A 16,681-nucleotide genomic window follows, 5' to 3' on the forward strand; every position below is an offset into this window, starting at 1 on the left:
CATTTGACATTGTCAGTGGGCATTCTGGCAAGCCTGACTTGCTCCCACATTTCTCTATTCTCTTTAAGATGGGACACTGACTCTGTCTTGAGGGATTCCTCAAGATGTAGTTTGATTTTTACATCTTATGAAAGGAGTGACTAACATATTCTGTGTAAAAGCATAGCCAAGATGAGAGCTTAAATCATAATTTCACAGCTGGACTTACTTCACCATGGGATCCCAAATCCCCTTGGACTAGATGGTGAAAATGATACCTTAAGTTTTAACATATTTATATATATATGAGTAAGTTTAAAAGTGACTGTATTTGATTGCATTAAGTTTTAAATTGGTCATATAGGAGGCACTAATTGTTAAAGTGATCATATCAATAGAATTAATAGAATTAAAGAGAAGTAAATGCTTCAACATGGGAAGCAGTCCATACAGCAGACTCATAGAATGGTAATTGCTCTAAGTAGCGCTCAATGACCTCAGAGTCATCCCTAAATGCATTCTGGTCTGGCTAAAAAGCCCACAAGAGCATTTCAGGTGTGGAAAGTTAGGAGTGGTTAGAAACAAATAGCGGACAATCAGGGAAAAAATGGAGTGACTCTGGTCAGGCCATAGCTCATTTGCACTTGAAAATCAGTAAAACAGCCTGAGGATCTGCAGCACCTCCTGCATGGACCCAGAGGCCCCTCTGACTTTGACCACCTTGACCTCAGCATGACCCCAGCATGGCTCCCCATTCTCTGTTAGAGGAAACTGGGTTGCCAGCATCCCTGCAGAGAACAAGGACAGTCCCACAGTGACAGAGGTGGAGCCTGGAGCTGGAGTCTCTACAAGGGGCAAGGACCCATGGCAGTGTGGCCAGGAGTTCCCCATGTCTCACAGAGGACAGTGAGTGTGCCTCTGGTGGACTTCCTGTTGCAGGCAGAGGATTGCTCACTTCAGAACTGGTTAGTACGTGAATCATGCTGGCTGTGAGGCCTTAGCTCCATGCAAAACTTGGCTCAGGCCTTGGCTGCCTAGAATTAATCTCAGACATGGCCAAGCAGGCCCCACAGCACTGCTCAGCCAATCATCAGATAGCAGGGAGATACCTAAAGTTTCAGGTGTCTTTTCAAGCACTTAAGGTAATTGATAATATCCTGAGACCCTGCAGTTTGGCACATACACCCTAGTGGCTCAGACCCTATACTTTAGCCAATCATTTTAAAGGGCATCAACCCCAAAAGCCATCCCTCCACCTTTAATAGGTCCATTCCTGCCGCTGGATGCACTAATCAATTTTAAGAGATGTTCTTTGAATTTCCCGTGGAATGAGATGATTTGCTGAATGGTGCTATAATGTATAGATTGTCTCTGAAAACCATATAAAAACCCCATTAACTGAAGTTGGGGCTTTCAACCAGACCCGTGGCATCAGTGATAGTTGAGCGCCCAAGCCCAGACCTGCAATAAAACTCTCATGTGTTTTACAACAGCATAGGCTCCTGGTGGTCTTTGGGGACAATCTAAGTGGGCATAACATATCATACAAAAAATTTTATTGCTAAAGGAAATGAGCTCACAAATCACGTGGGCCATTAGTATTGAATACCACATCCTGTTTCAACAGCCTGAACATGCAGATGAATATCTGTGAGATGGGATAACTTCAGTCAAAGTAAAGTTAAGTTTCAAGATAAAGTCTGGGACCTGGCACTGTGGTGTAGTGGCCTAAGCCTCTGCCTACAGTGCCGTAATCCCATATGGGCTCCAGTTCGAGTTCCTGCTGCTCCAGCACTTCTCATCCAGCTCTCTCCTTTGGCCTGGGAAAGCAGTGGAAGATGGCCCAAGTCCTTGGGCCCCTGCACCCAGGTGGCAGACTCGGAGTGAAGCTCCTGGCTTTGGATTGGCCCAGTTCTGGCCATTTGGGGAGTGACCAGCAGATGGAAGATCTTTCTCTCGGTCTCTCTTTTTCTCTGTCTGTAACTCTACCTGTCAAATAAATAAATAAAATCTTTAAAAAGAAAAGATAAAGTCTGCCTGATTTTTTTTTATTTTTTTTGGACAGGCAGAGTTAGACAGTGAGAGAGAGAGAGACAGAGAGAAAGGACTTCCTTCCATTGGTTCACCCCCCAAATGACCACTACAGCCGGTGCACTGCTCCAATCCAAAGCCAGGAGCCAGGTGCTTCCTCCTGGTCTCCCATGCGGGTGCAGGGCCCAAACACTTGGGCATCCTCCACTGCCTTCCGTGGCCACAGCAGAGAGCTGGACTGGAAGAGGAGCAACCGGGACAGAACCGGCACCCCACCTGGGACTAGAACCCAGTGTGCTGGTGCCACAGGCAGAGGATTAGCCCAGTGAGCCATGGTGTCAGCCTGAGTAGTAGTTTTACCATTAATTCACATAGTACAACACATTCAGGACAGAGATCCTACATGCGAAGCAGGTGCACAGTGATTCCCATTATTGATTTACAATTGACAGTCATTTATGATGTCAGTAATCACCCAAGGCTCTTATCTCGAGCTGCCAAGGCTATGGAAGCCTCTTGAGTTCACAAATTCCGACCTTATTTAGATAAGGCCATAATCAAAGTGGAAGTTCTCTCCTCCCTTCGGAGAATGGTATCTCCTTTGATGGCCCATTCTTTCTGCTGGGATCTCACTCACAGAGATCTTTCATTTAGCAACCTGGTTATTTTTAAAGTAAGAAGCTGATATAAGTGCATATGAAAATGCAAAGAATCTAGGATAGCCAAAATAACTCTGAAAAAATAATAAAATCAAAGGGATGATTTTTAAGTGTTATAAATTTATACTAAAGTGTGCTGTTGTCGTACAGAAAGCCAGATGACTGGAACACAAAAGAGGTTCCAGAGAAGATCCAAACACAAACAGTGAACAGGTTTTCTACAGAGGCACTATTGCAGTGCAGGGGAGAAAGTATAGCCTTTTCAACACAAGGTGTTAGCACAATGAGATACTAATTTCCAATAAAATAGCTTCTATTTACAAAATTGAAAACAAAATATGCCACAGAGCTAACTGTAGTACTGAAAACTACAATATTCCAGAAAAAAAATCAGCGAGGAATTTTTTTTTTACTTTGTTAGGCAAAGATTTCCTAGATACAAGAAAAAATTAAAATATATAATTGAGTACAGGGATAATTTATACTTAATCAAAGTCTAAAACTTCTTTTCTTCAAGACTTGTTTATTTATTTGAAAGGCAAAATTACAGAGTGGCAGATGCAGAGAGAGAGAGAGAGAGAGAGAGAGATCATCCATCTGCTGGTTCACTCCCCAGATGGCCACAATGACCAGAGCTGGGCTGATCTGAAGTCAGGAGCCAATAGATTCTTCTAGATTTCCCATGTGGGTGCAGGAACCCAAGCACTTGGGCCATCTTCTACTGCTAGCCCTGGCTATAACAGTGAGCTTGATCAGAAGTGGAGCAGCCAGGACTCAAAGTTATACCCATATGGAATGCCGGCACTGCAGGCAGCAGCTTTACCCATTATGCCATAGCATGGCCCCAAAAATTCTTTTCAAAATACTGTTTAATGAATGAAAGTCAAAGCAAAAAAATCCTTGAAAAATATAGTATGAGACCAGCTCTGTGGCATAGTGGGTAAAGCTTCTGCCTAGAGTACCAGCATCCCATATATGCACCAGTTTGAGTACCAATTACCCAACTTCTGATTCAGCTCTCTGCTATAGCCTGGGAAAACAGTAGTAGATGGCCCAAATCCTTGGGCCCCTGCACCCTCATGGGAGATCCGGAGGAAATGCTTGGCTCCTGGCTTTGGATGGGCACAGTTCTGGCCATTGCAGCCAACTGGGGAGTGAATTAGCAGTTGGAAGACCTATCTCTCTCTGCCTCTCCTTCTCTCTCTCTGTAACTCTGACTTTCAAGTAAATAAATAAATCTTTTTAAAAAAAGAAAAAGGAAAAATGTACCTGATAAATTAAATTTTATAGTGCAATACATAAGATGCCAACAAAACAATGCTTAATTCTAAAATAGTAAGCATGTTAGAAATAGTTCACCACAGAAGACAGGAGAGGGAGCTGTTGTTTAATAATGGGTTGAGCCATCTCCTACAATACTGGGATTCTATATGAGTGCTGATTTGAATTCTGGCTGCTACACTTCCAAACCAGTTATGTTCATGCTCCTGGGAAAGCAGCAGTGGATTCCACACATATTCTGACCCCTGGCACATATGTGGGAGATTGATAGGCAGTGACCCTCACTAGGTAATCAGTGAGCCCTGAGTACATGCAACTTCCCACAGTGACTGCCCAAAGTCCCAGCCACACCCTGAGCCCTCCCACACAGCATCAGTGTTCTCACAGTCCCAGCACACAAGCCTCCCACAGTCATGAGCACCCAACCCCCCATCAGTTCTCCCCACCAAATTCAAGTTTCTCTGCTCTGCTGTTTGCTGGGTCTACAGACACTGGTGCACCTATTACATATGTCCAAAATGATGCCTGCTCTCTATCAGCTTGTTACAGAATGCCAGTTTCAGGGTGGTCAGGGAGAGAGAAACACGGCAGGTACACTGTCCTACCTAGGGCTCCTAGCTGGATTCCCACCAGGATCTTTCTGCAACTTTATCACCAGTGGCTTGGGTTGCTCCAGTCTGGTCTTACTTCCTGAACTGCTGCTGAGGTTCTTGGCTGCTGGGTTTCTGAGCTGTGCATGTCCACACCCTGCACATGGTCCACAGTGTCCCTTTAATTTGTGTGGAGTTTCCTCTGCCATTTTTTCCCTAACTCTTCCTTGAGACTGTACTCTCTCCACTTTTTTCATACTATCTTCTACAACAGTAAGCTCCCTCTATTCCTCCATCTTAATCCAATCCTTCATTTATTTTTTCTCAAGAAATTCATCAATAGGCTTTTACTCATCGGTTCAATTGTTTATTATTGAGTTCAACAAATACTTATTGAACAACCAAAGCATGTCCATAATAGTCACAGTGGAAAGAAACATGGCTTTTAAATTTTAAAATTTTATAATAAAAATGATAATCTGTGATAGATTGCCAATATTTTATTTTCTAAAGTACATATACCAAGTCTTCTCATTTTCCCTAGAGTATAAACAACTATTATACAGCACCCTGAAAAATCATAGCTGTTTATGATAACAGGGTCAATGACAGTGTCATATATATAATGCTAAGGAATGGCTAAATTTCATCTTTCAAATTGCTTTTATTGGATGCATGCTTGTGAGAACACTATTAGAAAGGCTTCACCCTAAGCTCATTTTCCCGACCACACCTCCCTCCCTACAAACTGCCCTCTCTAACTTGGATTCTGTATCATCTTCACTCTATGAAAAAGAATGCACCTGCCAACTAATGTGAAGAGCAAATCACTTCATCTCCTGTTTAGATGCTGCTTTTTGGACACTTGTGTGCTTCTACCTCCAAAAACAGCCACTCTGTCATTCAACAGTCACTGTTATGTCCTTCAACAAACAGGCACTAAAAAAAAGCCAAGAGCAATCCCACACTTCATGGGTTTTGTGTCTTCCCAGAGCCTGTAGATTAAAATTCTCATGGCTAAGGTCACCAAGGAGTTGGATCAAGACAGACAGCATAGAGTTTCCTATTAAAACAAAAAGGTCAGGTCTTCCTCTAACACATTTGTGTTAGCCAATTAAAATTTATTAGATTATTAGATCAGCTACTTACTACATTAGGACAAAGAGATAACATAGCACCATGGAACGAATAAGAAAATCAACCTAGGGTGCTGCTATGTTTTCCTTTTTTCATGGAGGCAGCTGGCAGTTTGAGGAAGAAAAGAGTTTGGACGAGAGTGCAAGCTCTGAGCCAGCAAAAGCCAACCCTATCTGAAAGAGTGATGGTCCACACCAAAAGTTCTTCCTTTCCAAAATTCAGAAACAAGCTTCCCAGAAACTGAGATGCCCCAGGAAGAAAAGACACCTAAAGAATCCAGTTAGGCTGACTCCAATGAGACAAGAAGAGAAACACAGTTTTCAACATGATGCTTGAAGTATGTTCTCCACCTCATGAAGCATCTGTCCAGGGTCTGGTGCCTTCTTGGTAATGTCAGCCATCAAACAGATGCCATACTTCCCCCCTAGCTGAACTGTAGCCATCATCATTCATCAGCTGGCCTGTACCCTGTTCAGCAGCACGGAAGCCTATAACTTATCCCCAAGCCCTACTTCAACATCCCCAGCTTCTGTAGCTGGATGGACCAGAGAGACTGGTAAGCCAAACTCGAGTGAAGACAAGGCACAATAAAAAGAAATATGGAGAAGTGTGTAATTCAGGTTTGAGTAGTGGAGACAACATGTGCTTAACTAACCAATCTTGGTTCCAATACAGGTCATGCAACATGTTAGTCTGTCACAAGACTTTGAGCCAATTATCTTGCTCCTCAGCATCTGTCTCCTCAAATGCAGATAAAACACCTACTTTGCAGAGCTACTATGAAATTTAAATACATATGAAGTTGGCCTTCAGAAAACAGTAATTAAAATTCTTATTTCTTTATTAAAAGACAATCCCAAATGCACATGAGGCAAGAATCAGATTTTACTAGACACAAATCCTACAGTATAACTCTGAGAATATAAAAAAAAAAATCTGAATAACATATAGCAGCTACTTTGATGCAGCAAAATATACATGCACACACAACAGTTGTACAAATTCCCAGCTTGTGAAATCAGAATTATCTGAACAAAACAGATGTTAATAATCAAAGTGTATGATGAGTTCTGCTCATTTCTTCACCACAAGTAAAGACCTTCCAGGATGAAATCAATGTCCTCATTTGCTTTCTCTAAGTTTGTGGATGGTTAGAATCACTTCATTGGCCTCCTGGGGTTTCCAAGGCAACTAACAGGGTAATTCTCAAAAGGAAAAGAACACCAAGTCTGTGGCAACTATTCTAGAGACACTCATACAGTAATAGACATTATTACTAGAAATGCACTGCTCTCAACAGCAGCTATCCCCTTTGGTTAATTTCCTACATTCAATGCTCTAAGTAGGTAAACTTACACTTCTGTATAAAAAGGAATAATTATTACTACAAGAAACCATCAGAACTCTAAATGGAAAATAAAATTAATTTCATGAAAGTGAATTACAAAACCTAAAGCCCAAATTTGCAGCATAACCCAGTATTGTCTTTCCAATAAAAAAAAAAAGTTAATTCTCAAGTGTCTACACCTAAGAGATTCCCACAGCTGCCTCATGTCATCCTTTTCCAGGAGTCCTAGGGAGGGAAAGAAATGGCTAAATTATATTCAGAATGTCCTTAGTGTTTCTGTTTATTATCACATAAATTTATGATAGGTCAACTTTCAGTTCAGCATTTCAGTGTTCAGTTGTGCTAGAATATTTCATTTGTGGAGCAGGTATGTAACCTAGCAGTTAAGATGCCTGCATCCCATGTCAGAGTACCTGGGTTTCGTTTCTGGCTCTAGAACCTGACTCAAGCTTCCTGATAATCCAGACCCTGGGAGACAGATAACTGCTCTTGCTACCCACCTAGGAGACCTTGATTGAGTTCCTTTTCTGCTGACCTAACCCCAAGAGTTTAGGCACTCATGGAGTGGACATGAAGAGTTTAGCTCTTTCATTACATTCCTATCTCTTTGTCTCTATGCCTTCCAAATTTAAAAAATGAAAGCAATTCTATTTCTGAGCCATTTAATAAAGAATCACATCTAACCATGAACTATAAAGCAATTGAAGTTCTAAATAGAATTCTTTTTTAATTTTTTATTTACATAAGGTGAACAAATTCCATGCATTTCATATGTACAGATTTAGGAGCATAGTAATACTTCCCACCCATCCTCTCTCTCGCCCTTGCTCCCATCTTCCCTCTTCCTTCTTTTCTTAATTTTTCTTTTAATTTTTACAATGACATACTTTTAAAATTCCACTAAGTAAAGAATTCAATAGATATCAAGTAAGAAAACCACTGTTCTTCAAGAGTATAGACAAGGGCACTAAACAATATTCACATTTTAAAGTCTCAATTTTGCTAGCATACATAAATTTTGTCACAGTAAATTTATAAAATATGTTTCAAGATTTGTACTGCCTACACATGCAAACAAAAGTATATAGAATAAACACAGCCTTCTCTACCAGATCACTTAAAGCACTGTAAAAACATTTTGTAATTGATTTATTTTTAAAAGAAAACTTCTTAGAATTCCACATTCCTCAATTATCACCAACTTTTCTATTGCCTTTCCTAGTAAAAATGTTTTAAGTTCTCTGAACTTATCCATATCAGTCAAAATTCCATAGCAACCATCTATTGAAATGGTTCCTTAACAAATTCAATTATCAGCTACCTGTAAAGCATTCCAGGTCATTGATATAGTGAAATATTTTCTTGCTATGATCCAGGGAAGATACAATCCTGTTTTATTTCCAGAAAAAGTTATCACTGCTAACATTTTTGCAAAAGAAAATGAAGGATTTAGTTTACCATTTTTTATCCTGATCACATAAACAATTTTCATCATTTACTTGTAGCAGACTCCTGCATTAAAATCAATTGAGTATTTCATTTAAAAAAATGAAGAAAAGCAATTAGCCTACTAATATAGACTGCATCTGTTGGTGAACTAAAGGTAGGTATTTCTAGCCTCTGGACACATTTTTGAGGTAAACTTGATAGGATTGGTTTGCAGACAAGAGAGGAGTTGTGAAAGAAAGATTAATCAAGAATTGCACTGTGGGCCAGTGCTATGCCTCACTAGGCTAATCCTCTGCCTGCAGTGCTGGCACCCCAGGTTCTAGTTCCAGTTGGGGTGCCAGATTCTGTCCCGGTTGCTCTTCCAGTCCAGCTCTCTGCTGTGGCCTGGGAAGGCAGTGGAAGATGGCCCTGCATCCACATGGGAGACCAGGAGGAAGCACCTGGCTCCTGGTTTTGGATTAGTGCAGCGCACCAGCCGTAGGCCATTTGGGGTGGGGGGTGAGCCAATGGAAGGAAGACCTTTCTCTCTGTCTCTCTCACTGTCTATAACTCTCTCTCTCTCTGTGTCTCTTTCTCTCTCTCACTGTCTACTCTGCCTGGCAAATAAATAAATAAATAAATAAATAAATAAATAAATAAATTGCACTGTGGATCTCAGCACAGCAACTGCAGAAGCTGCCATTAACTCAAGTAGGGAAGACTACCAAAGGGACAGGTATGAGAAAGAATGACATCAGTAATATTTTGGACTTGTTGGGATTTAAATACACAATAGATAATCAAAGAGATGTCTCAAGTAGGCAATGTGATATACCGATCTGAAATTAAGGAGGGGTTCCTGGGCTGGAGATACAAATTAGGAAACCATTAGTACAAACAAGGTTGTACAAATCATTAGAAAGGCTATCCAAGATTGAGATCTACAGCACTTATATATTTAAAAAGGAGGAGATGAGAAATAAAAACAGACTATGATGGGTACACTAGAAAAGCAATAGGAAAACTAGGTGAGTGGTAGTTTTCATGCTTATTTCAGAATATGTATGGTTGATAATGAGCAGCCTTTGCCATTTTTGATTTTGGATGATAGCCACTCTAACTGGGGTGACACCACACTGTAATTGTTATTTGCATTTCCCTGAGGGCAGTGATCCTGGAGTTTTTTCATCTGTCTGTTCCCCTACCCCCCTTTTTAAGGATTTATTCACTTATTTCAAAGTCAGAGTTACACAGAGAGACAAGGAGAGGAAGAGAGAGAGAGAGAGAGAGGTCTTTCATCCACTGGTACACTCCCCAAATGGCTGCAATGGCCAGAGCTGAGCCAGTAAGGAGCTAGGAGCCAGAAGCTTCTTCTGGATCTCCCACATGGGTTCAGGGACCCAAGGACTTGGGCCATTTCTACTGCTTTCCCAGGCCACAGCAGAGAGCTGGGTCAGAAGTGGAGCAGCCAGGACTTGAACCAACACCCATATGGAATACTGGTACTGCATGTGGTGGCTTTACCTGCTATGCCACAGTACTGGCCCCATGTTGGCCCTTTTTATTTCATCCTTTGAAAATGCTGTTTATGCCCTTGGCACATTTTTAACTGGATTATTTTGTTGTTGTTGAGTTTATGCAACTCCTTATATATTCTTGATATTAATCCTTTATAGATTGCATATTTTTTCAAATATTTTCTCTCATTGTTTTGATTACCTCTTCACTTTGTTAATTATTTCCTTTTTCATGAAACAATTTCTTTTTTTTTTTTTTGACAGGCAGAGTGGACAGTGAGAGAGAGAGAGACAGAGAGAAAGGTCTTCCTTTGCCATTGGTTCACCCTCCAATAGCCACCTCAGCCAGTGTGCTGTGGACGGCGCACCATGCTGATCTGAAGGCAGGAGCCAGGTGCTTCTCCTGGTCTCCCATGGGGTGCAGGACCCAAGCACTTGGGCCATCCTCCACAGCACTCCCAGGCCACAGCAGAGAGCTGGCCTGGAAGAGGGGCAACTGGGACAGAATCTGGTGCCCCAACCGGGACTAGAACCCGGTGTGCCAATACCCCTAGGCAGAAGATTAGCCTATTGAGCTGCAGTGCCAGACAGTTCATGAAACAATTTCTTAGATTAATGTAATCACATTAGTCTATTGGTGTTTGTTTTATTTCTTGTGCTTCTGCTATCTTATTCAAGAATTCATTGCTTAGGCCAATAGCTTTTCCCCTATGTTGTTCACCAGTAATGTGATGGTTTCAGGTATGAGGTTTAGATCCTTGATCCATTGTGAGTTGATTCTTGTATAGGGAGTAAGATATAGGTTTGATTTTGAACTACAGCAGTGGAAATCCAACTTTCCAAACATCATTTATAGAAGAGACTGAATTCATTTCTAAAATATTTATTTATTTATTTATTTATTTAAAAGACAGAGATGGGGGAGAGGAAGAGAGACAGAGAAAGTGATTTTCAGTCTGCTGGTTCTCTCCCCAAATGGCTGCAATGGTCAGGGCTGGGCCAGGTCAAATTCAGGAGCACAGAGCTCCTTCTGGGTCTCTCACATGGGGGGACGGACCCAAGGTTCATTAGAACAAAGGTGGATTGGAAGTGGAGCAGCTGAGGCTTGAACCAGCACCCATATGGGATGCAGAAACTGCAGGTGGAAGCTTGATATTCTATGCCCCAGAGCCAGCCCAGAAGCAGCTGAATTTTACCAAACTTTGAAGGAAGAACTGATCCCCAGTCTTAAATTATTCAAAACAATTGAAAGGGATAAAATCAATCCAAATCTATTCTTTGAGACAGAATTAGCTCAATTACAAAAGCACAGAGATGCAATAAATAAGAAATATATACCAATATCCATAATGGACATAGATTCAAAAATCCTCAACCAAATGGCATGAAATACATCAATAAAGTCTTCAATAATACATCAATAAGACACAAAGTAGAATTCATTCAAGGGATGCAGGGGTAGTTCAACATATGCAAATAAATATGTTATTTAAAATCAATAAAATGAAAGATAAATCCATTTGATTTTCTCGATAGATGCAGAGAACCATTTGATAAAATGACATCCTGTCATGATAAAAACCTTTAAAATTCAGGATATAAGAAGGATACCTTGATACATTCAAAGCAATATATGACTAAACAACAGGCAGCATCATATTGAATGAGGCAAAGCTGTGAGGAATTTCGTTAAGTCTGGAACCAAAGATGATCATTTTCATTATTCTTTTTCAGTATACTTCTGGAAGTTTTAGTCAGGCATTAGGCAAAAAAAAAAAAAAAAAAAAAAATCAAAGTGATACAAATTGGAAAGGAGAAATTCCAATTATCCCTGTTTGCAGATAATATAATCCTTTATATACAGGAACCAAAAGACTTCACTAAGAGACTATTAGAACTCATAAGAGAATTAAGAAAATTTGTAGGATATAATATCAACACAGAAAAACCAGTGTCATTCTTTTTTTCTTTTTTTTTTAAATTTTTTTTAAACTTTTATTTAATTAATATAAATTTCCAAAGTACAGAATATTGATTACAATGACTTCCCCCCCATAACGTCCCTCCAACCTGCAAACCTCCCCTTATCCACTCCCTCTCCCCTTCCATTCACATCAAGATTCATTTTCGATTCTCTTTATATACAGAAGATCAGTTTAGCATACATTAAGTAAAGATTTCAACAGTTTGCTCCCACACAGAAACATAAAGTGAAAAATACTGTTTCAGTACTAGTTATAGCATTAAATCTCAATGTACAGCACACGAAGGACAAAGATCCTACATGAGGAGTAAGTGCACAGTGACTCCTGTTGTTGACTTAACAAATTGACACTCGTTTATGGCAACAGTAATCACCCTAGGCTCTTGTCATGAGCTGCCAAGGCTATGGAAGCCCCCTGGGTTCACCGACTCTGATCATTTTTAGACAAGGCCATGGTCAAAGTGGAAGTTCTCTCCTCCCTTCAGAGAAAGGTACCTCCTTCTTTGATGACCCATTCTTTCCACCGGGATCTCACTCACAGAGATCTTTCATTTAGGTTTTTTTTTTTTTTTCCCCAGAGTGTCTTGGCTTTCCATGCCTGAAATACTCTCATGGGCATTTCAGCTGGATCCGCATGCCTTAAGGGCTGATTCTGAGGCCAGAGTGCTGTTAGGACATCTGCCATTCTATGGGTCTGCTGTGTATCTCACTTCCCATGTTGGACCATTCTTTCCCTTTTTGATTCTATCAGCTAGTATTTGCAGACACTATTCTTGTTTATGTGATCCCTTTGGTTCTTAGTCCTATCATTATGATCAATTGTGAACAGAAATTGATCACTGGGACTAATGAGATGGCATTGGTACATGCCACTTTGATGGGATTGAATTGGAATCCCCTGGTATGTTTCTAACTCTACTGTTTGAGGTAAGTCAGCTTGAGCATGTCCCGAATTGCACATCTCTTCCCTCTCTTGTTCCCACTCTTATATTTAACAGCAATCACTTTTCAGTTGTTTCAGCACTTAAGAAGAATTGTGTATTGATTACAGTATTCAACCGAAAGTATTAAGTAGAACAAACAAAAAAAATACTAAGAGGGATAACAACATGAAGAATTCTCTGCCTGAGAAAGAACTGTAAGATTAGGCCCATTCACAATAGCAAAACAAACAAACAAACAAACAAACAAAAAAAAAAAAACAAAAACAAAAACAAACAAACAAACAAAAAATAACCTTGGGATAAATTTAATCAAGAATGTGAAAGATCTCTGCAATGAAAATTACAAAACCTTAATTAAAGAAACAAAGGACATAAAAATGGGAAAAATCTCTCATGTTCATAGAACAGAAAAAGTAATATCATCAAAATGTCCATACTACCCCAAGGAATTGATAGAGTCAAAGCAATCCTAATCAAAATACCAAGGACATTCTTCACAATTATAGAAAAAACTGATTTTAAAGTTCATATGGAAAGAAAGAAGATCCCAATCACTCAATCTTAAGCAGAAATGAAGCTGGAGACATCAGAATACCAGATTCCAAGACATAATAGAGGTCTGCTGTAATCAAAACAGCCTAGTACTGGAACAAAAATAGACGTGTGAACAAATGGGACAGAATAGAAACCCCAGAAATGAACACACACATTGACAACCAACTAACATTTGACAAATGAGCTAAAATAATTTGCTAGATGCAAATATTTTGGAAGACAAATGAGGAAGCAATTTTTTAGAAGATTTTTCTGTTGAGAACAATACTGCTGACAGGTTATATAAAATGACAATGAAGAAATGACCTCTAATTTTATTTATTTATTTTTTGACAGGCAGAGTGGACAGTGAGAGAGAGAGACAGAGAGAAAGGTCTTCCTTTTGCCGTTGGTTCACCCTCCAATGGCCGCCGTGGCCGGCGCGCTGTGGCCAGTGCACTGCGCTGATCCAAAGGCAAGAGCCAGATGCTTCTCCTGGTCTCCCATGTGGGTGCAGGGCCCAAGCACTTGGGCCATCCTCCACTGCACTCCCGGGCCATAGCAGAGAGCTGGCCTGGAAGAGGGGCAACCGGGACAGAATCTGACGCCCCAACCAGGACTAGAACCCGGTGTGCAGGTGCTGCAAGGCAGAGGATTAGCCTATTGAACCACAGCACCGGGCAATGACCTCTAATTTTATAAAAATAACTGTCAACCTGGAGAGAACAAATTTTGAATGGTCAGGGGAGTGGAAATTACTGGAATGAGTTCAGGAGTAAAGGAAAAGGATATTTGAGACAATGCGTAAAGGCAGTCCTTTCACAGTCATCATTGCTGAGTGATGTAATCATACACAATCTAATTTTATTTTATCTGTGTTTTCTAATCCTTAAATAATGGTTACAAATTATATTGGCAATACTTCAAAGCTTTTAAACTATGAAATGAATATATAGCAGTAAAAGGCAGACAAAAGTACTAAATGATGCATATCTAAAGCTAAAGAATAAAACGACTTCTTCAAAATTCCCAAATATGTATTATGTATACTATCTATCTTCTTGCTTAGATTTGTAGATACCATAAAATGTTTGAAAATCTTAAAGACTTGGTAATTCTACCCTAGTCAAGTATAACATTCCTTAATCATATTTAAATTTTGAATTACTTAAAAATGAAAGAAAAAAGGCAGAAAGAAACCTTATTTTGTAATTAAAGATTTGAAAGTTTTATTTGAATACCCCCTTGAAAAATGTGGCGTGGCACACAATGGTATCTGTAAAGTGGGTAATAATGTGCATGCAAAATACTCTGAAAAAGGAAGATTCACCACATTAGTAGTTCCTGTAGGCCAAATACACCTCTTTTTGTAAATAAAGATTCATTGGAATCCAACCACATCTATTTACTTAAATCCCTTTAACTCAGGAACCTCATAGTACAAAAGTTCTCAGATGTTGTCACAGGCTTGTTCTGGCTTTACTTGCAGCTGTGTATAGAGAATTATAATTCTTTGTTTTTTAAAGATTTTATTTATTTTAGAGTTAGCAGACAGTGAGAAGGAGAAACAGAGAGAAAGGTTCTTCCATCCACTGGTTCACTCCCCAGATGGCCGCTGCAGCTGGAGCTGTGCCGATCTGAAGCCAGGAGCCAGGAGCTTCCTCTGGTATCCCAACAGGTGTAAGGGCCCAAGAACTTGCCCCATCTTCTACTGCTTTCCCAGGCCACAGCATAGAGCTGGATTGGAAGTAGAGCAACTGAGACCTGAATCGGCACCCATATGGGATGCCAGCACTTCAGGCCAGGGTATTAACCCACTGCGCCACAGTGCCAGCCCCAAGAATTATAATTCTTAAAAACATAGAGCTGCTGAAAATCCAATGAGAGCATTTCAGGCATGGAAAACCAAGACACTGGTAAAAAATGATCTACATGAAGGATCTTTGTGAGATCCCAGTAGAAAGAAGGGGCCATCAAAGAAAGATATACTTTTCTCTTAAGGGAGGAGAGAACTTCCACTTTGCTTATGGCCTTGTCTAAATACCGATGGAGTTTGTGGACTCAAAAGGCTTCCATAGCCTTGCCAGCTTATTACAAGAGCCTCAGGTGATCACTGACATCATAAATAAGAATGTCTATTATTAAATCAACAACAGGAGTCACTGTCCACTTGCACCCCATGTAGAACCTCTGTCCTTAATGAATTGTATGATGAGAATTAATGGTAAAACTTGTCTTCAAACAGTACTTTATACTTGTGTGTTTGTGTGGGTGCAAACTGTTAAAATCTTTACTTAGTATAGAGTTGATCTTCTTCACATAAAGATAATTAAAAATTAATCTTAATGATGAATGGGATGGGAGAAGCAGTAGGAGGTGGGATGACCTGGGAGTGGGAGGGTGGGTATGAGGGGAAGAATTGCTATATTCCAAAAGTTGTACTTATGAAATTTATATTTATTAAATAAAAGCTTTCTTTAAAAAATAAAGATATAGGATATGTTCCCTAAGAAGCTAAAAGGGCCTGATATCATTCAGACTAACCTTATCATTTAAAGCTTTGGCTTTGAAATTGAATGATGACTACATGTGCTTGAAGATCCTCCCTCTTAGTTCCTTTTCAGTACATGTGGCTCAGGTAATCCTTGAGTGGGAAAAAAGAATTCTAAATTCTAACTTTTGCAAGTTGGATTGTGGAAATGAGGGTTGCCACTGATCTGAAAATAACTGCAGTGCAGCTGTCATCCTACCACGGATTGTTCTGTATCAGTCAAATCCTGGAGACTGCATGTATCCAGTGTTCTCCCTTTGTGTATCTATTCCTTTGGGTATGTGCAGCCATATCTGTCCATCTTTTTTTAAAGATTGGTTTACTTATTTAATTGAAAGGCAGAGGGTCTGCGCCGCAGCTCACTAGGCTAATCCTCCACCTTGCGGCACCGGCACACCAGGTTCTAGTCCCGGTCGGGGCACTGGATTCTGTCCCAGTTGTCCCTCTTCCAGTCCAGCTCTCTGCTATGGCCCAGGAGTGCAGTGGAGGATGGCCCAAGTGCTTGGGCCCTGCACCCACATGGGAGACCAGGAGAAGCACCTGGCTCCTGCCTTCGGATCAGCACAGTGCACCTGCCGCAGTGTGCCAGCAGCGGCCATTGGAGGGTGAACCAATGGCAAAAGGAAGACCTTCCTCCCTGTCTTTCTCACTGTCCACTCTGCCTGTCAAAAAAAAAAAAAAAAAAAAGAAAAAAGAAA

Source organism: Oryctolagus cuniculus, chromosome 8 (genome assembly GCF_051225735.1).
Source record: "Oryctolagus cuniculus isolate XC-2025 breed Fujian yellow rabbit chromosome 8, ASM5122573v1, whole genome shotgun sequence".
NCBI classification, from domain to species: Eukaryota; Metazoa; Chordata; class Mammalia; order Lagomorpha; family Leporidae; genus Oryctolagus; species Oryctolagus cuniculus.